General features: G+C 38.3%; 1 protein-coding gene across 2 annotated transcripts in view; it reads left to right on the top strand.

Annotated features, from left to right (window-relative positions):
- Positions 1 to 22844, top strand: part of LOC135701820 (calcium/calmodulin-dependent protein kinase kinase 1) — a 540452-nt gene that overhangs the window by 262396 nt on the left and 255212 nt on the right. The gene's annotated exons all lie outside the window — the stretch shown is intronic.

Here is a 22844-nt window from a genome sequence, read left to right as displayed (position 1 = left end):
CTAGGAGGGAATGTGTACTGTCATTTTAGATAGTTACATTTCACTCCAACAGTTGCAATGAATTTGACGCGCTCTTCTTTAACAAACCATCCCGTGGAAAGCTTAACATGTATTGCGAATTTCGTTATTCATTTTGTTGCATCATATTGTTGGAAGGAGATTCTCTTATTCCCGCGGGTTTCGCGTAAGTGCCTCTGCTTACGGGCCCGTCCAACCCTTTTTGGCCCTTCATACAGCAGTATGTTGAATTCAGAATGATGACGGAATTTGATCTTGCTGTTGAGTGGAGCCACATGCAGGGCAAGACCCAAGCTAGGATGGTGGCTACTTACATACATACTATATCCTTCAGGATCTCTCAAAAAATTGCTGATAACGTGATGTGATCTGCTTAAACGGCGCGCAATTTCACGAATACTTGGAATTCGCGATATGCCAAAATTTTGCCTTTCTCTTGTTCCGACAAATCAAGACCAACAATTGAAATGGTCTCAACTCCATGTTGTAAACAAACCTTGCAAGCCAATTTTCTCGCAAACTGAAACCTACATTCGCAAACCTAAACCACAATCGGGTAGAGGAGAATTTCCCCTACCTGTTCATTATGTTGGTTTGCCTTTGCTAGGGTTACCATATGGTATCCTAAAGGAGGACATGTCCTCCTTTTTCAACAATTTTTCTACATCCTCCTTTTGCCCGAAAATGTCCTCCTTTTTTAACCTTGTAACATATTCATAAAATTGTTTGCAGAGCTTATTTGTTTAATTATGTCGCAACCTTATCTTATCTAGCAAATGCCATTCGATGGTGGGACTAGGAGTATACTACAGATGTCAACATTTAGTCTGCGGTTCGTTTGATGAATTTTAACTTATATTTGACAGATGGAAAATTTTCAAATAAATCTGCTATTCTACCGGACTTATTTCAGACAAACCAGGAATCAATTTTGATAAACAATTTTTCGAAAATCGGACAACAACAGAAAGATTTTCGAACATTATAATTTATTTTCCTAAAATTTTACTTTTTTTTTTTTTTTTTTTGTTATAGTCACTTTAACGCTCTTGGGTCATTCGTGACTTGTCCGGGGGTGAGATTTGAACTCGTGACTTTGGCGTGAGAGGTATGGATGCTAACCACTACGCCGGGGTCGCCCCCGGGCTAAAATTTTACATTTTGAAATAAATTATAATGTTCGAAAATCTTTCTGTTGTTGATCGTGTGATTTTCGAGAAGGTGTTTGTCAAAATTTATTCCTGTTCTGCTAGAAATGATTCTGATGTTTGGGATTTTTCGCTACATGTCTGAATTTTGATTTTTTTTTTAATGTGACCCCCAGTATAGAAATTAAAGACGTAGTCCTACGTCAAAAATAGCAAGTTTATTTGGAAATTTCCTATCTGTCAAATTTAAGTTAAAATTCACCAAATGGAACACAGCCACACAGATTGAATCTAACATGTGTTCAATTTTGACGTTCTGGTTCTATGGGCTTTTAGGTATTTTGTTTAGGCCGCTGTCATACTGAAACCGAAGGGGCCGAAGCGTGAAATCGAATGTAAGGAATAATATCAATAATAGGAATTCTTTTGTATAGAACGCTAAGCGCGCCTTTTCGCTCCCACTATGGTAGCGGCCTTAGAGTCCTATGCTGAATCAATGGTAAAATTAACAGGTTGCTTAGATGCTCCATGTTGGTTTCAATCAGCGATCTAGGGGCAAGACGGCTGTACTCAGAGTTAATATTTTTATAGCGAGTAAATTTGAGTAACTCATGTTTACTCAATAGTGATCAAAGCAGTCTCATATTTATCCACAAATTAAAAATTAAATCATTATAAACATACATTATCTGTCAGAGTGTCGGAGTGATCCTATCCGTATTTTATTTTATATTGTGGCATCACATACTCATTAATCCGTGTGTATTTCTTTTCAGTATGCATTTTTACTCTTACATGCGTGGTTTCTACTATGGTGGGAAAATAGTTTCTCTATGGTGGGACAATAAAGTTGAAAATCAGAAAAAGATATTTCTGATATCATCCCGAGAAACGAACCCTAGGGTGATTAAGATGGGTTGCCAAGGAAGAATTATTTCAATTGTTAATTTCAGCATCTTATATAAATAAGTTAAAATGAGTTGCGAATTGTAGTTTTAATTGTTCTGATAGAGCAGTAAATTTGTTTATGTGACTAGACAATAATCTTTCCACCAATTCCGGACTTTCAACTTAGTGAAAAGGTTTTAATATTAACAGATGCCCTTCATGGAAAACTGCAACTTCTTCAATGATTATTGCCCTCCACAGTCGCGAGTGAAGGAAGACAAAAAGTACTACCATCAAAAACTTCGGTTTTCATTCGTGGGCAATACAGTTCTGGAATCACCAAGCCGTAGTCTTTGATGTCACGTGAAGTGAAACTTTTATGGGGCACTGAAACATTTTGAATCTTGTTGGTGGATATGCAATCTGCCAAAATGTTCACAATGGAATGCCTACCATGTCATCATCAAGACGTTAAATTTTGGTACAACTCCATGTTCACTGGAAAATCCAATAATTATAATCGTCAACCAATAATAAGCATACAGAGATTTTGCATGCTGCGACACAGGTTTTGTGGATGGCAATCCGGTATATAAAGTTGTTGAATGATGGACGTAGATTTTCCTCGTCAAACGTCTTTGCAAGCGTTGAATGCACACAAAAAAAAAACAGGTTGCTATGTCACCGTGCCTTGAATATTGAGCAACTCGAGTTACTCAGAGTTACTCAAAATTTACTCCAGTATGACTCATTATCAAAAGCTGTCTTACCCCTAGTCAGCGATGAAACATGTATCCTGATTTTTGAACATGATAAAAGTTGGGATGGTTTTGAGGCTGTAAAGCTGTAGTTTTCATGCAAATCAGTTAGACTAGATCATTTGCAAGTAGGGTTAATGACGGCTTCGGCAATACCTTATTCTATTATCGTCAGGGGGTAAACAACGTCATTGGCAGCTCAATTTTGGCATGTGGATACATTGTGTTTCAGAGCATCTATTGGCCAAATTTGAGTGCTCTAGGACTTTCTTTACCCCCTGACGATAATAGGTTAAGGTATTACCGAAGCCGACATTTCCCCCTATCCAAAATGAATTATGAAGGCTGGTTTGATGAATTTTTCAGAAGTGTAACGAGAAGATGAATTCAATTGATAACGACTATGAACAATCTCAATTGAACCTTAGCAAATCATGAATTTTGTGATAGCGCACATATTATTAAAACGTTTGTTAAAAACTCATTGTCCTCATTTGATGTTAAGAAAAGGAATCATTGTCCTCCTTAGTCTCCAATCCTCAAATGAAATGTCCTCCTTTTCAAGTTTTTGATATGGTAACCCTAGCCTTTGCGGACTTTGGTTCGCGAGAAAATATCCTTACAAGGTTTGTTTACAAAATGGAGTTGAGACCTTTTCAATTGTTGGTCTTGAAATACTTTCCACGCGGCATTCTAGAGCTTACACAAAAAGAATGACTTTACATGAATTGGCTCTATAGTTGTGAAACAGCAAATTTCACACATTTCTCGCGTCACTTTTCAAATAGACTAATCAATAACCACGCAATATGAATGTATACGGCAAGAAAAAAATACTCAAAATTAAGTTAAAAAAAGCTTGGGTTCTATCATTTGAGGTCCGCCGTTGAGTGAATCAGAAAAGCGGCGTTGGTTAAAATTTACTCAACTATTGAGTAATAATAAATGAACTCAAATATAAGTTTATTTTCATTGAGGTTGCTCTTATGCGCTTTTAACCATTTCATTTTCACAAGCGTTGATAGACGAGTGGTCAACCCACGGGCCCCGTAATCTCAACGTCCATGGTTCGGTTCCAGTCTGCTCCGTTTTATTATTTTTTTTTGTCAACTTGATCAACGTGGATTCATGATCAGGATTACTCAAAATTGAGTTTTCTTCTTTAACTTAATTTTACCTAGCCCCACGGAAGCCACGTGATGAGTGAAAGGAACTCAATTTTGGGTACTTTTTTCTTACCGTGTAGCAATGTTATTAACTAAAGAGAAAGTCGATTAAGAGAATCGATTGGTCTATTTGAAAGGTGACGCGAGAATTGTCTTTTTTTCTATTTACAAATCATGTTTATAGATACATATGTATTGAGGTGAACGTTAGCTCTCTCACACGGTCATCATGTGCTTATGAATGAAGTAAACAAATACACTATCAAAGAAATGTGTGCATTTTTTCAGTGGATCTATTGTTATGAAATGGAGTGTATTAACAAAAGAGAAAGTCGACGAAGAGAACCGATCAATGTTATTTAGAACCTAATACAATGTCAGCTTGAAATGCGATTGTGTCAGTCATATATTTTCATCAGGAAAGTATTCTACCATAGCCACAATAGATCAAATAACTGGTCACAGTGGAAAAATGTACCCAACAAAGGAAAAAAAAAAAAAAATTCTACCATAGTCCATTCTACGCACACGAATATTGATAGTCCGAAAGTGAGGATAACAATAACAAACCAATATTTTTGGCTGGAGCGAAAGTGAAGATAACAAACTTCGCACTTGAACGCAAGTGTGCGTGTTATAAACGTCAGAAAGGTCAATGGAAAAAGATTTCCAGATAAAAAAAAATGACATATACGTCTATCTCGAACACGACACAAGAGGGAAAATACCGTGCAAGCTCCAAATTCCGTACAGTCTCTACTACTGCGCATAAAATAATTTTTGTTTATTTTTCAACAATATTTTTGAATTTTTACCACTTTAAATATTACTTCCCGCGCAGTAGAGCTGTAAGTACGTGACCCATGAATATTGTTCAAGACTTCATTGTGCCTACAGAACTGCAAGATCTTGACTGCAGAATGGTTTGGAGAGAATCGAATATCTTATTGATTACCTAAATACGTTGTTTTTCCTTTTAACTGTACAACTATTTTACACGCAAACCAAAAATCTATTACAATGAATGTTAGTTCCGTTTCCTATCATCCTCTGTTCATGAACATTGCAACGAATGTTAGAAATTGACCATGCAGGCGATGTAATGGTTTTTTGTCTTTTTTTTTATTTCGTGTTCTATCTACGCTTTCGACTATACCAGTAAGCTTGTAGAACGACGCACATTGTAGAACATTGTAGAACGACGCACACACTTGTCTCGAATCTCTCCAGCAGAAAAAGCATACGAAGTCGAGTATGCGAGAAAATGAGCGCTTCATGTTTGCTTTTAGGCTAACCATAAGAATCATGGAGAGAGCAGTGGAGAAAGCACAGGTCTGATAATCGCAACGTTCGTGGTTCGAGTCCAGTCCTGTTTTTTTTCGACATAACTAATTTACCTCACTAATACACTCTACATTTTTCGGTCTCCAATTTTCGTGCATTGGACCGCAGCTAGGTATATCGCATCCTCGGTTCAAGCGGTCTTCACTTACATCCTCTGATGATGAATCCCACATAATTGTACGAGAACAAACGTATTTTGTTTACTACTTGCAAACTTCTTCAAAGTCTAGTCATAGACTAGAAGTTTGCTAGTAGTAAACGAATTACACATCTGTTATAGTTTTTTTTTAAATTAATGGTGAAATTGAATAGTGAATTAGTGAAAGTGAAAATGATACAATAGAAGTAGAATCAAAAGGAAAAATAATGTAATAAGGTATACAATTATTATACTAAAACGCTCATCAATCAATTTCAAAACATCTGAAAATGTGTTGAAATGTCGGGAACGTGCGTGCCAAACCACATTTAGTCTCCAGAACATGAAGATCTGAATTCCAGGATATTTTAGAGCCTAGATCTCATTATAATGGTTAATGATTAATGTAGACACATATTAATACAAAACTTGTCAAATAATGCAGAATTAGCAAGACAATATTTTTGGCCACCTCCTTGTATGGAGATTCCTCATAGTGCAGCGACCAGTATTGCGTGCCCTCAAGATGAACGAAGCGAGCATGTTGGTAGGTAAATGAAAGGAGAGAGATGAAAGGAAAACTTCACGCTACGATGTGATAGCAATCTTCCGCTAGCTGAAAGAATTCAGTCCTTTGCATTCTTTGCCAATTTTCCTCGATGTGACCTATTCCTACTCTGTCATGTTTTTAATTTCCCTTGTCAGCGCACAGAAATCCTACGGTTTGCTTTCATGTTTACTCACGGTATGAAAAGTTCTCGGAACAACAAGCGGAGCAATCTTTAAATGCGGCAACAACTTCAGCTTATGCTGCCATTGGGGTTCTGGAGAATGCTTGGATACTTGAACAGACAATTTGAAAGACACAACAAATTGGGATCCATCCCATGCTCTGCTGGAAAATACCAGTTCGATAATTTGGATGGCCAAGTTGGGATAGATTAAACTTTGTAAAGTCAAAATGTACAGGTTGATAGAAATTCCCCATGTGCGCTCATTGAAGCAAGCTCAATGAATTTATAATGAGCGGTAAGAGTTTTCCCAAATGAGGCACAATGAAGTAAATTTTTAACAACACCCCCTAGCAATTTTGGGGTTCTACCTCGACCTGGTATTATGGTCGTGTTCACGTAATTAGTGTTAATATCAAAGCCACCCGATGCCGAGAACAGTCCGCCTAACACTCACACTGTGGGTTGGCTTCTAAAGGTTATTGAAGAAGATAGCCATGGTGGGTACTATGCTTTATCCACCAGCCACTGTTTTACTGGTGTTTGCCATAGTAGTGCTAATGAGGTATAAACTTTAAGTGCTGGATTGCCGAGATGATCATACCAACGGCGGTATGTTTATAGAGAAGCGTTAATTAATTTCAAATCCTTATTTACATGCGTTCTTTTTTAGTTCAAAATTTATTCGAATATGATATGTTTGACATGGAATTTCCATTAACAGTAGAAGGAAAACTACAGAACTAATTGGAAATGAAACATTGAAACAGATGGCTACCCATTTTGGTAAGCCTTCATAGAAACGAAATAAAATGTCTCTCTTGTGCTTGAATCATTTAGCAACATAATAACGGTTCCCCTCGGGCTACACATAACCATATCTGAATAACAAACGTCCGAAAGCAGCCCTCGATCTCGAAAACCCTCATTTATTCCTCCCATTTCAATCATCGATTTGATCGTCAACGAAACCGAGAGCAGTTCAAAAAAAAAAAAGTAGACAGATAACCATCGACGACGGAGGGAGACATGACAACGATTGCGTGGCGTCGCCGTCGCTCCCATAATTGCATTGAAAGAACGACATTTGCGGGCCGGCCATAGAACTATCGCACTGATTGAACGGACCAAATGGAGTGGACTTTTTTCCTTCTTCTAACTGTTAAGAACGTAAGTATAGCTTTAGTCAATGTAACATTCAGCAAAAACAGCGGTTGATTGACAGCAGATATAGCCAAGTCAGATGTAAGATATTGTGAGGAAAATACAAAGTAATCCACCGTAAGGCACCGAAACCCAGACGCTTAGTGCACAAATCTACTTTTAAAGGTTAGTTATGTAAAGGGTGTCCCACATTAAATTGCATCACGCAAAAAAACGCTGTAGAAAATTACCTAGTTGACTGATCCTTTTCAAAATTTCAGACAATAACATATAATCCATTAGTAAGTTTTTGACATATTTATTCCATTCAACTTCAATACCATCACCTTACGCTCGCACCTTACGCTTAACTCCACTCTTCTTCTTCTTCTGTACGGAAACCCACTTTTTCTTCATGTCCTCCTCTGTTTCATAATAGCCCAGTAGTTTTCGTTGACTTCGTTCCACTCCAGGACAACATTTGAATAGTGGCATGAACTAGATCCGGCCAGAAGATCGTAGCGCCCTCGTGTTGCATCAATAGAGGAAGCAGATACTTCTGTAGACACTCCTTGAGGTAGATCTCCCCGTTTACAGTCCCGGTAGTCACGAACGGAGCACTCCGTTTGCCACAAGAGAAGATCGCTTGCCAAATCATGTATTTCTTGGCAAACTTTCAAAGTTTCTGCTTCCTTACTTCTTCCGAAACATCAAACTTGTGCTGGGCGGTAAGATATGTAGCGAAAATGGGAAAAAAAATCCACTGCCTACAGGTGGGAATCGAACCCACACCTCTCAGTACACTAGACGGGCGCTCTACCACTATGCTACCGTAGACTTGATGCTACCCTCATCAATCTTACGAAGCAGTGATGTGATAAAGACGGGGTCCAACTCCCCTAGTAAGCGGGATGTGATTCATCATTCTCACATCATACTCAACCACCACATGTTCTATTGGGTGCCTACCAGTATCGGAGGGAGAGAGTTTTGATGACAGTTGATGTTGATAATGTTGTTCTTTCATTTCTCGCATCTACTTGCCTTCTTGCATCATCTTTTTGCTGGAAATCTTCAGAATCTTCATCAATCTTCTTTCTAACTCTTCAGCGTGAGCGCAGCTAAACACGCAAAGCAAAATCTTTCCTGCATCGTAAATAGAGTCAGCTGTTAGAAGTTAGCTGGCATCCCGCATAAACGCGAACCATAACTTGACCTTACCGAAAATGGTTAAGAAAAATATAATCCCTGCTAAACTTTAACTGAAATGGTTATTGAACTTTACATGAACGTTTGTGTGATAAAGTTTTAACCTTATGTATTATGGTTCTTTGGAAGTGAACCTTACAAATAACGGGTTGCTAAGTACCATTACCATTCAAAATAGTTGTTTTCTTCATCCATTTTCGGTGAAAGAACTATATTAGAACCTTTTTACTTATGGTTTGAGAACTTTAATGGTAATGGCTATGGTAAGTAAGGTCCATTAATGGTTTTGTATATCGGTCAACTTTACGTGGAATATATCGTGAATTGGTAATCAGTAATTTACAGTCAACAAATTCACGATATATTCTACATAAAGTTGATCGATGTTACAAAACCATTTATGAACTTCACCGACTATCATAACCATTACCATTAAAGTTCTCAAATAATAAATAAAATGGTTCCAATATAATTACTTTCCCAAAAATGTTTGGAGAAAACAAGAATTTGGAATGTTAATGGTTCTTAACAACCCATTATTTCTAAGGTTCACTTCCAAAAAACCATAATACATAAGGTTAAAACTTTATCACACAAACTTTCATGTAAAGTTCCATAACCATTTCAGTTAAAGTTTAGCAGGAATAATAAACATTTTTTAACCATTTTTGGTAAGGTCACATTTATGCGGGATGGTAGCTAGACGCAAGGTTGCAAAGACTCATTTCAGCTAAAATAATGTTTTTCGGAATAATAAAACCAAAATATGGTATGATGGCATGTTTTACTTGTAACTTACAAGAAGAGGTTACAAAGTATGCGTTGGAAACATAAAACTTGTACATTTTGCTTTCTATGAGTCACAATCAGCGATTTGCTGATCGCTGAGTGAGTGAGTGAGTTTGTGAAAAATCGCTGATTGTGACTCTCATGAAGTGAAATAAACAGGTTTAATATGTCAAACACATTCTTTGCAACCTCTTCTTGTATCCTACCAATTCAAAATTTGATCATGGCATCTAATTATTTCATAATTTAGAAAAACATTGTTTTGGCTGAAATGAGTCTTTGCAACCTTGGCTAGACGTTCTGCAAAGTGAACATTTTTAGTGAAGCACAAGTGTTTTTGCAATCCCCAACGACCAATACGGTTGCGGTTAAAACATCAGTTCTTCAAGAAGAGAAGACCCATCCTACTGAATAGGTTTTGCCACCACCATATCACCATATGAGCTGGATTATCGAGGTGCAGCAATTGGTTAAGTTGTGTGAGTGAAACAACCGTCCGATACAAGTAAATAATGACGTCAGTAATTGCAATTAGATTTTTTTGTTTTTTTTTATTACAACAATAGTTTACGATCTGCTCCACCTCTCTTTGCACCTCATTGCCACCATATTACCAACAATCAATACGAAACTAACGATTTTAAATTGGCTCACTACTTGACTAGCCTATTGGTCCCAAGCAAACTATTAACGTACCCCATTCTAGTCAAAATTCTAGTACTACACAATGTTTGTTTTGATTTACTATGAAAGTTTGACAGATAAAATGAGGGGTTAGTGGATTTTCCTATGTTTCGAGAGGTGAATCGATTAGCTTGGGACCGAAGAGAGTACTAGAGCTGAGCCAAAAAGTTGAGCACGTTTCTTCGGGATCTTCTAGTCTTAGAGTTACCTCTATGATATTACCAACAATCAATACGAAACTAACGATTTTAAATTGGCTCACCACTTTAGTAGCCTATTGGTCCCAAGCAAACGATTAACGTACCCTATTCTAGTTGAAATTCTATTACTACAGTATGTTTGTTTTGATTCGCTATGAAAGTTTGACAGATAACATCAGGGGTGTGTGGATTCATGCAGAACATGCAGGGGTGAGTGAAATAGCTTGGGACTGCTTGGGACCGTTGTTCTGGTACTGAGTGAGCCAAAAATAATAATGATTTTCTTCGGGACCCAGTGGTCTTAGAGTTACCTCTATGATATTACCATAGAGGTAACTCTAAGACAAGTAGGTCCCGAAGAAACGTGCTCAACTTTTTGGCTCACCTCTGGTACTATCTTCGGTCCCAAGCTTGTCGAATCACCCCTCGAAACATAGGAAAAACCAATAACCCCTCATTTTATCTGTCAAACTTTCATAGCGAATCAAAACAAACATTGCGTAGTACTAGAATTTCGACTAGAATAGGGTACGTTAACCGTTTGCTTGGGACCAATAGGCTACTAAAGTGGTGAGCCAATTTAAAATCGTTAGTTTCATATTGATTGTTGATATTACCAACCGGTGAACACTCGTGTTTATTTCAGTTACCATGGAGACATGAACATGTTCATGTTCGCGCAATCCTGGTCACGGCACCATTATGATCGCGCACGGAACTTCGTTTCCCTACGTTTTTATATTAAAAATATCACAACGTAGGGAAACGAAGTTCCGTGCGCGATCATAATGGTGCCGTGACCAGGATTGCGCGAACCGTATTGAAAGTGACGTGATTTTCCAAGTTAAAAATCCCAGAACTTTGTATATTTGTGCGATCAAACCAGTGTGCTATGGAGTATTCAACTACGCTACTGGCTACGATGGTGTGGCTTTTTAAGTAGCCATCTAGCAGAGCATCCCGCTCGGATCTAGCTCACCCTCCGATACTGCTGCAAACGGCTCAGTATTCGGCTAGAGGCGGATGCTCATTGACAACGGGCAAGTGTCTACGTTGGATATTCATCTGCCTGCGTGATTGCATCAGTGTACTTTTTCATATCAATATTCATCCACCGACGAAGAATGAAGAATGACCAGTGAATTCATCATCGAAATCATTATATTATTTTAAAACCGTTGGTTTTGGCGGGCCGGTATGTTCGTGCAAGCGACGTTTACCGCCTTTACCCTTAGCATAACATAATACTACTACCTGTCCATAGATGTCACCACTTGTCCATGTATAATTGTCACTGTGTTATTATTTGTCAACCGTATGAATAAATGCATATAGTTCGTATGCCTCCGCCATGGCAGGATGGCCCAACAGCCGGTCTGTTTTTATATTAAAAATATCACAACGTAGGGAAACGAAGTTCCGTGCGCGATCATAATGATCATGAACTAGAACAAATCGCAGTTTGCATAAAGTCACAACTTCGTTCGCTTTACGTAGTTGCTATCTATCTCCCACCTAATTCGAGTACCGAGTTATATACTGCTCATGCTAATGCAGTGCAACTTGTTGCAGATCGTCTATCGGAGTCTGACATAATCTTGTCGGTTGGCGATTTCAACCTTCCTAATTTGGGATTGCATCTTGACGAGGACATTAATGGATTCATTCCTTCGAATGTATCTACTGATACTGAGTTGAACTTTACAGAAGCAATGTTTGCCAACGGGTTGAGACAGATTAATAGTTTCGTCAACACAAATGGCAGACTGCTGGACCTTGTTTTTACCAATCTACCGGAATATCTTGACCTGATTGCACCATCTACTCCGCTGTTGCCTATAGATAACCATCACACACCAGTTATTTTACTACTTGACGAGAGTGACGCACCAACACTACTTGACGATCATGATCATTGTTTCAAATTTGACTATTCGGCATGCGACTTTGATTTGTTGAACTCTACTTTTATGGATATTGAGTGGGAACGATTATCGAATAATGGTACGGTAGATCAGATGCTATCAGCTTTTTACGAATCTCTCTCAGAAGTTATCAACCGTCATGTACCTCGAAAAAGACAAAAATCGATATCTGTTTTCAACCAACCGTGGTGGACTCCTGAGCTACGTAACCTTCGTAACAATGTACGTAAGATGCGCAACCGATATTTCCTTACAAAAACTGGGTCTGACAAAGCTAGACTCCGTGAGCTTGAGTTGGAGTACAAAGTCATTCTTTCTGCAACACATGAAAACTATTGGCTCAGTATTCAGTCAACCGTCAAGCAAAATCCTTCACGCTTCTGGGACTTCATCAAGAAACGGAAAGCTGGAAATGGAATCCCTGGCTCAGTCAACTTCGATGGAACTACTTCTCGGTCAAGCTCAGAAGCAGCCAATCTTTTTGCTACTTTCTTCGAGAGCGTGTTTAGTAAAGCATCACCCGTGCAACGTCAAAACTGTTTTGAACAGATACCGTCCCATAACATTAATCTACCGTGTATACAGTTTTCTCCAGACGAAGTACAGAAAGTTCTCGATGAGCTTGATTCAAAGAAAGGACCTGGAACAGACAGCTTGCCTCCTGTGTTTTTGAAGAACTGCGCCGCTACGCTGGCGACGCCCATCGCTGCTGTTTTCAACCGTTCGCTCCAAGACAGAACGTTCCCAAATGCATGGAAAATGGCGTCCATAGTACCGATCCATAAATCCGGAAGCTACAAGCGTGTCACCAATTATCGAGGTGTATCCATACTTTGTAGCCTCAGTAAGGTATTTGAGAAACTGATCCACACCGTTTTTTACAGAGCTGCTGCACCGATCATCTCCAACAGTCAGCACGGCTTTATGAAGCATCGTTCAACAACATCGAACTTAATGTGTTATGTATCAGCGATATCCCGTAGCTTAGAATCGAAGCAACAAGTGGATTCGGTTTATGTTGATTTTGCGAAAGCGTTTGATACAGTACCGCACAATCTCATCGCTGCCAAAATGAACCACATTGGATTTCCGATATGGATCACTGAATGGCTCTATTCATACCAGTCTAATCGCAATGCTTTCGTTATGGTGAATTCCGCACGCTCCAGGACTTTCAACATACCATCTGGCGTGCCACAAGGCAGTGTTCTCGGTCCTCTTATTTTTATCATTTATGTTAATGACCTGTGTGACATGCTCTCATCATCCAAACTTTCTTTTGCCGATGATCTAAAATTTTTCCGTGTGATTGTTTCTCCCACTGACTGTGTCACGTTGCAAGAAGATATACATCGTGTGATAGTCTGGTGCGGTGACAACGGCATGCGCGTAAACAGCAAAAAGTGCAAAATAATATCCTTCACTCGCTGCAACAACGTTATTCACCATCAATATTACATGGGGCCGGATTCTCTAGAACGTGCAATTTCAATCTGTGATCTAGGCATTACGATCGATTCGAAGCTAAGGTTTAACGAACACATAAACATCGTAACTGCTAAAGCATATACTGTGCTTGGTTTTATTCGTCGTCATGCTTCTGGTTTCACCGATGTTTATTGTCTCAAGACGCTATTCTGCTCGCTGGTTCGCAGCATTTTAGAATATGCTTCCCCGGTTTGGTCTCCATTTTACGTTACGCATATCCTTGCGGTTGAAAGGATTCAGAAAAGTTTTATAAGGTTTGCATTGCGTCAGCTCCCCTGGAATGATCCAGTCAATCTTCCAAGTTATCCCGACCGATGCAAGCTGATTGATTTGGAATCCCTCTCTGCCAGGCGTCTCAAATTGCAACGACTGTTTATCTTTGACCTCATAACAGGAAACGTGGACTGTCCTGAACTTCTGGAACTGATTCCATGGAATACTCCTCCTCGACGATTCCGTAATTCCCCGTTACTTGCAATTCCATTTCACAGAACGAACTTTGGATTCAATAATTGTTTTAATTCTTGTTTGCGTTCCTTTAATGATGTTTGTAGCGAGTTTGATTTTATTTTGACCAAACATGTGTTTAGTGCTAGAATAAGACGTTTAGATTAAATTAGGTTTTAAGTAATGAGTCTGTACGACGTAGTCGAAGATGGTGATCAAATAAATAAATAAATAAATAAATAAATAAAATAATTTGTGATTAGCCCCGGTCCCTTTCAAGTTGTATCATTATTTTTGAACGGCCTTATATTTGAAATGACGTTTTACATTCATCTAGCGATGTCTGATTTTCATTCGAATAATCGTTTAATCGATTAACGAACCGAAAAGTAAACTATTTATAATCGGTTAGATCATGCCGATATAAGCATTAACATCTCCACAGGATCGTCACCGATCGTTTCAAACATGTGCTGCACTCTCTCTGGTGGAAAAATGGCAGCACAGCGAACAAAAAATAATCGGTTAGTTGTTAATCGAGTAATTAAAAAATGGGACATCTCTGATTTTGGTGTGATTGTTTTGATAAAAATGAGCGCAAAATTTCATCTCTTCCCAGGGGGCAGCATAACCACAAAATTACCTTGAATACGGGGGGTTCTCATTGGATGAAAGGGACCGTGAAAGAGGACACTAAAATAGAGAGTTTTTCTTCCGACAGTTTCATCTTAGTATTCATCTTTGATATTACTGCTATCAGCGTATGCTCGACATATTTTCCTTCTTGAGCTGTCGTTGCCGATCGTTAATTGGATTGGAGATTCCATTAACGGCACTCCTAAGGCCATTCCATTAATCGCTTCTGATCAGTGCTGTAAATTCTCAATATCAATTGAATATATTTGATCAAAATGAGAAAAGCAGCTATTCGCTATCATATAGACCTCATTTAAATGGGTGATATCAGTTTGCTTAGTCATTTGACGAAGCTGTGGATCATTCTCGTTTGAGAAACGCTTGATATCATTCACTTGATTGTAACCTATACACAATCGGATGAAATTCCGGTGAAAAACCAACGTAACCCCCGATGTTGACCGACATTGACCCGACAACACCCCAACATTGGGTTGACAACTACCACTCTAAATTTTTCTGACATTGATTCAACATCGGGTTGACATGCCTGTTCGGGACCATTATTCTAGGTTTCTCAAATACTCCACTGACGATGAGGTTCATTCGAGGAAGTGGCTCTTCAAATGATGGTATGAGAAAATTCGTAGCGCAGAATTGATTGAATGATACCACGTACTTCATCAATGTTCAATGTTTGTACACTGCATAGTAAATCATAATCTTCTCTCTGAAAAAAGCTTTTAAAGTCCCTCACAATGCCGGGAGCAAATGAACACCATTGAATGCGGTTATTAGTATTATTTATTTTAAATTAATAATGTACATAAACATTAACTTTCATTAACATGAAATCAATCGAATAATCCCAAGTAACACAAGTTAGTCACCATAGAATTATGGTGAGAAAACATCTATACAACCAAAACCAGTTATACAAAGGTTATTTAAACTGTTATAGAACATGTTTATTGCATAAAAAGGGGTTCATACACAATAAAGAACTAACAATCTTAGATAAACGTTTCAAAAGGTCCTCTCTGCTTTGAACGGTTTTTAATCGACTTACTTTGTTTGATTACCATGGCTCTGCAAACAGAATGCGGGCTATTTTTTTCCAGATAGATTGTTAAAACAGGTTCTAATGTAGCGTCCAAAACGTTAGACATAACTGGGAATGTTTTTGCAGCTGCGTCATTTTTAGAAACATTGTTGAAAACGAAAATTTTCTATCTCTCAAGTGGATGAAGTTATTGGGTGAAAATGGAGAACAAACGGTAGAATAAGGTGGTTCTACTGTTTGTTCTCTATTTTTACCCAATAACTCAGTTGCTGGAGATCTCGATACACATCGATAGAACAGTATGGAATACCACCCTAATGTGCATACTTGAAAAAATCGCCATGAAAACATCAACTTGTGGTATCTACTTTACTTGAAATTTATGAAGCATCCTGTATATGTAGGTAACAGTACACACTTAGAAAAAATTCATGTAAATTTAGGTGCTCTTAGAGCTAGGAGCGTCTCACTTTTAAAATGCTTATTGACGATGTATTTAATTTTATAAAATGCATTTAATTTCCATCATTTACATCAACCACTCAGTGGGATGTGAACGTCAAAACAAAGCAAGATATACAAACCAAACATGAAAAGAAAAATCGTCTATCGACACGATTTCGGTGGACTACACAGCTAAAAAAAGTAGTGTAAATTTCCGTAACTATGATGCACATAAATGGATCGTCATACATCATACAAGTTTAGATTATACACTCAAAAATATTACAAAACGAATATAGATTAAATGTTATGCATTTTATGGTTTTTCAAAACTTATACATTGGGTCGATTAAAATTTTCGTCAAAATTATACTAAGTCCGAATAACGGAATGGAATTCGACCAGTGTTTACTAAAATGATAGGAAAAAGAACATCTGGATTCTCTTCGGAGCTTCGTACTGGTGAAGAGGTTCGTCCCGGTGGATTTCTACTGCACCTGTGATCTGCTGGGCGGCTAGACTGCGTGAGCACGAGTTCATCCTAATAACATCGAATTGTAAGTATTTTTTAAATAATATTCATAAAAAATAAAATGAGTAAAAAACCTTCCTGAGACGATTTTAATTTTTATATGAAAACAATAATATTTTCCATAAATAAAATAAAGAAAAGAAAAATACATTCTCCCGACTAAACGTTATCTATGCGTTGTAAGTATATTTTGATATTATTCTATGGCACGCACAAACCATTTGTATACTTAGTTTGCATTCTCTCCCTTTAAACCGACCTTTGCGTCGGTACGGAGAGTTGCGATTTAGCGTAACTTTTATACTATTTAAATTTCAATAATTTCTGAGTGTAGATCGTGTAAATTTATGAGACATGTCATTGTTTGCAACTGACCACTTTTGTTTTCATCATTTCTTGCAAGATGCTAGTTTACGTGAAAAGGAAGTTTTCATGTATGAATGTTTGCATGCATGGATGTTTACATCGCCAGTAAAATTCAGAATTTTTTGGTGTGTAGTGAATTTATATGCTACCGCTGCCAACGGAGGTTCCCAGGGAGTTTCGACGGTGTTTCCACGCATTGTCCTCGGAGGAGCTTCGGCCAGTGAAGAGTTTGGATGCTGCCAACGGGATTTTCTCTCGTTCTCGGATTCGGAGGCGAACCAGCCTAAGGCTGAAAGCCTCCTAAATAAAGCTAAATTAATTAATCGTTCTCGGTGGAGTAGGTTCTGCATGAATTCTTTTGGAGACGGTTCTAGATGCTGCAAACGCAGACTTTAGGAAAGTTTTTCTTGTTCGTCGTTTGACTAAATTACGTAATTTACGAATTACGTTTGACTAAATAAAAAACAATTACAATTACATACAGTATGACCAATTAAAAAAATGCGGTTATACAAAATTTCGATGGCATTCTCTGCGTTCATGGCGGACGACATTCCACACGGTTTCGGTGGCGATTTATGAGATTCCAAATAATTTCGACGGAGTTTTCTCAGCGGAGGAGGATCTGCACGGTGGAGGTTTCCGATTTTGTCAGCGAAGGTTCCAGGTAGTTTCGATGAAGTTTTCTGGTGTGCACGCTCGAGAAGTACGATTTCGGTAGATATTGTCGGTGCTAACAACGGATGTTCCAGGAAATTTCTAAGTCATTTCCTCGTGTTTTCGGTGAAGGAGCTTCCACAAGATTCTGGTGGAGATTTGCTATGCTGCCAACGAAGGTTCAACGGAATTTTGACGGGGTTTTCTCGCAAAGATGGTCAAAGATGGAAGCGGGCTTAGCACGATTTCCGAGGAGGTTTTCGATGTTGACACTGGAAGTTCGATGTCACGATTTCGTACGATTTTGTATGAGATTTCCGTTGCTACCGCAGGAGGTTGTAGGGAGTTTCTAGTAAGTTTATGCGTGTTCACGGCGGAGAGAATACTTTAGCATGATTTCGGTGGATATTTTGTATGTTACGGATGTTCCGGGGAGATTCGACAGTGTTTTCAAATGTTCACGTCGGATAAAGTTCCAGGCGATTTCGATGGAGATTTTCGGTGCTGCCAACGGAGGTTCCAGTGGGTTTCATCAGAGTTTATTGCTTCCGATGCTTCCATAGGTTACAGAAAATTTCGGCGGATTTTTTTCCGCATTCTCGGTCGAGGAGCTTCAGGAAAATTTTTCTCGAGTCAGGATTGTGGATTTGAGCGAACCGATGTGAACAACAACATGTTTTGGTAGGAACTGCCACTTAAAGCATCACGCTACAAAAAATGCACTGAGAAAATGCATTTAATATTTTTTTTTCTGGTCAAAATGCATTTATTTATTTTTTGTTATAATAAATGCACCACAAGTGATCTGAGAGTGACATATACGAGCGTCAATTTTGGCATAAATTTGAGTCATAACAGACGCGAAGTATAGCTCAATCAAACGTTATTTTCGTCGAGCAACGAACTTTTCAGTCTCGGAGCACTTAATATTACATGACATGTTTAATCTTTTTAAATTTGTCGAATCTCTTAACGGAGTCCCTTTATAAAGGGCTTTTAGTGTGTTGGTTTATTTCCTTTTAATTCCGTTATAATTGCTTATATTTAGACAGATACGCGTATTTCATCTACTACTTGCAGACTTCGAAAGTGCCAAGTATTCATGACATGTTGGTTTACGTCTCATCTTTTATGTCAAAGATGGATTCCGTCACGTGAAAAATTAGTTTTTTCTAAGTGTGTAGGGTAAGTTGCTGAACAAAATGAAGTTGAGATTAGCTGCTAAGGGATGGTCCATTAATTATGTCACGCAAATTTGGCCCATTTTCAACCCTCCTCCCCCTTTGTCACATTGTTTGTATGAACCTTATTTTTTTGTATGTCTCGTCACAGTTTTCAAAACCCCCCTCCCCCCTAAATGTGTGACATAATTTATGGACGACCCCTAATACCTGCTAACCTGCATGATGCACCCCCATAAAGATAGCGTTAAAAAAAGGCGGAGTAAATCCTTAATACAAAGAGGTAGCGATTTGTTTCCGTCTCCAAAAATGTACACATTGAAAGTACTTACAACTTTGTAGGACATTGAAAAAATGTTAATATTCAAACAAAAAGTTATGATAAAAGCACTTTTTAAGGGGGTACTCCATTTTTACATTATAACTTCGTCCACTTGAGAATTAGATTTTGTGTGTGTTTTGGACAAAGTATCTTAAAATGATTTCATCTACAATGTTTTCATAGAGATGAGACTTAAAATATATATATTTATTTAATCTGAGAGCATAGGGGGTACAGCAAAAATGTACGCTACTCAAATAAAGTACTTAAGAAATGAAGATACATTCTATAAGACATCAAAATGCTGCGCTCAATAGTTTCGTCACCAATAGTCATGTCCCACTTTTTTATTTCGTCCCACTGTGCGTCCTTCCGATTGGAATTTGCGTTTCGAGTTATGATTTGTAAAAAATATAGAATACGCCATTATGATTTTTTTTGCGAGATTCAAAATGGCCAAAATGTGAATGACAGCCCATAACAAAAACTTGTGCAAAGTTTCATGCAAATCGGAGAAGACCACGTCGGATCGATTCCTGGAACTGGTCCATAACATTTATTTTCAATTTGATTCACGTTATATTTAGTTTATGGTTGTTTTAGGTTAATATGTGTTTCATCACATTATTTAATTGAATAACTATGCTGTTATGATAACTCGTACAATAACCTTATAATATATGTTTATTCGGGTATTCATCGGAGTTTGAATGAACACAAGGAGTGAACTCCAAGGTTTATTCATTTGTTACTTTGTGCAAATTTGGCAGGATCTGAATAATTACTGAGTAGCAATTACAAGTTGTACATAATCATGCTAAAAGAAACCTACCATGACGTCATCCGCATCCAGCATCTTAGATTATTGAACGGCAATTAACTACTGTTTTTTTTTCTATTTTCAGGTACCTATTTGACACATATTTGTCCCTTCACCGTATGGGAGAAGGTAAGAAGAGCTGTGACTCACTGAATTAAAAATAGAACTCATAGTGGTTCTTGATTATAATAGTCATATTTCTCGTGAAAAATAATTTACGATTTGTGGTACAAACCAACCGTTTCGTTCTGAGACCCCGGGCAGGCATGGCAAACGTTAATTGATTGTCTGAATGAAAGCCCACATTACCGTGTATTATGACGCATTTCGTTCCAATTTATCCATTTCCTCCTGGGTGTTTCAATAACAATTTGCAATTAATCAATCATCATTGTATGGTTTTCAAATTACTGCCCGCCAGTGTTATTACCAGTTGAACTGGAAATTGACGCATCCTTCCCACTTGGGACATGTGCTATGTGTTTACATGCATTCTCGTCCGATCCAAGCTCCATCTGTGCTACCCGTCGCGAGGGGCTAAAGATCGCGTCCGGCCGTTCAATTTAATTATGAGGTGCATCATCGTCATGGCGGGCGCGGCACGAGCAGTTTGCTCAAGAGAATAGTGGTGAGAGTAAACCGGGGGTTTGGGTGGTATGTAGTAGAGCGTTGGTTACCCATCAGTCTCTTCAATTGCAGCGGTGGTCGAGCCAGCTCAGCTATGCGGAAAGGGCCGTGAGGACGACGATGTGCGATGGTAATTGAAGTGCAGAACTCGTTTTGATCAATCACATCAAAACTCGGCGTACACTCGTAGAGTTTATGCAGGATCGTTTCATTGTTAGAGGAACACTTCGATATGTTACGCATGTTTACTCAATTGAGTGCCGCTTAAGGCAAATTAATTCGATTCGATTTTACTAAATTAGTATGTTCTACATCTACAGTCACGTTTCAACTTATTCACTATTTCTAGCTTTTAAAAGTCGGTTTATTTGATCGAATCCGATTTAAAATTGTGATTGACATAATCATGTCAGTCTTTATAAGATTGAAACAATCTACAAAACTGAGGAAGTAAGCACTTCGTATCGATTTCAAAATATGACGGCTGTCAACACCCAAAGTTGACGACGCACTGCGGTGGTGCCGATTATGAAATGTGCGTGAAAGCTAATGGATCCTAATTTGATTTATTTCTTGTTCGATCCATCGATTGACACGCATTCACCGACCGCCTTCTAGGCTGCTAACACAGGCAGTCAGTGGTAGCAATAGTAACTGACACCTTAGTCAAGAGAAGCAATCAATCGGTCTCCCGTCCGTCCCTCCTTCGAACACTCCGTGCATTTATTGACAGCTGCGTGCCTATGGAAGCAACAAGCCTATAAGCTTGTAAATGTATATATTAGTTTCAAGCGTCGGTTTATTAAATGGCTCATCTCATAAGCTTCTCGGAATAAGCCTAAACGATGACGAGTATCAATGTAGCCTATCACGTGAATTGAAAGCAAAAGATGAAAAGTTGATAAAATTACTGGGATCTGTAGCCAGTTCATCAGTTCGATGGATTTTTGTATGTATGGTGTTTGACGTTTTATAAAATGTACGCTTTTTAAGAATACTACAGGAGGAAGCCATTGTCATTGTCACACCTAATAGACTATCAAGCAATGGTTTTCAACACTGCTGTCGTGGTTAAGAGTTGTTAACCCACTGATTTTTCATTTGTGCACCTGACCTTATAAAATTCATGCGTCCTCTTTAAGAAGCCTCCATAATTGTAATTTTGAATTAACGCACAATTTAGTGCCCTCTAACTAAAACTAGGGAACGGGTAACATTTTTCTGCAATCAGTTCGCCATTAAACTTAAAATTACTAATCTGAACGCTACGCCCAAGTAACATTGCTAGTTTTATCAAGGTTTTAAAGCATTCTTCAAGGCCAAATCATTACCAAATAAAGTCTACAAGACTACACACTTAGAAATTATTATTTTTACACGAGACGTAATTCAGCTTTGACGTAAATCATGGAACGTAAACAAGCATGGCATGTAAAATCAAGTGTCCTGAAACTGAAACATAAGCAACTCGACGAAAAGTGCGTTTGATTTTCCTGTCCTTTTCAACTGATTTTTATGTCAAAATGGCCGCTTGCATGTGTCGGTCTCACGGCACTGAAAATTACATGTCATTTTCGTAGTGTATATTATAAATCCAAAATTGTTTGTTGGGCGATGACTTATGTCCGAAGTTTATATTGTTGGATTTGGTTTTTCTAAGGGGACATACAGTTAGGCTACACACTTAGAAATAACTACTTTTGACGTAAATCATAGAACGTACACAAACATTTCATGTAAAATTAAGTGTTCTCAAACCGAAACATCAGCTATTCGACGAAGATAACGTTTGATTGAATTGATTTTCACGTTTCTTTCAACTGATTCTTATGTCAAAAGGCCCACTTACATGTGTCGGTCTCAGGAAACCGTAATTTACATGACTTTTTAGTAGTGTGTATCTTTCGATCAGCGCAAAAAGTAGCCCTGATGAAGAATTCTATGCCCAGGGAAGTCGAGAAAATTTCCAACCCTAAAGATTCCCTCGACCGTACCGGGAATTGAACCCCAAGCCTCCGTCTTGGTAATACCGTGCTTTTACTGACTAGGCTATGAGACCCCTACTTAGATCTAGTACATATTTCGGAATCTTTTTTAATCTAGTTCCTCAATCGAGGTA

This window comes from Ochlerotatus camptorhynchus, unplaced genomic scaffold (assembly GCF_037179485.1).
Source record: "Ochlerotatus camptorhynchus isolate MF236.1 unplaced genomic scaffold, CSIRO-AGI_Acam_v1.1 ptg000177l, whole genome shotgun sequence".
NCBI lineage: Eukaryota > Metazoa > Arthropoda > Insecta > Diptera > Culicidae > Ochlerotatus > Ochlerotatus camptorhynchus.
Note: the sequence above shows the minus strand (reverse complement) of the source record. Positions and strands in the feature narration are given on the sequence as shown.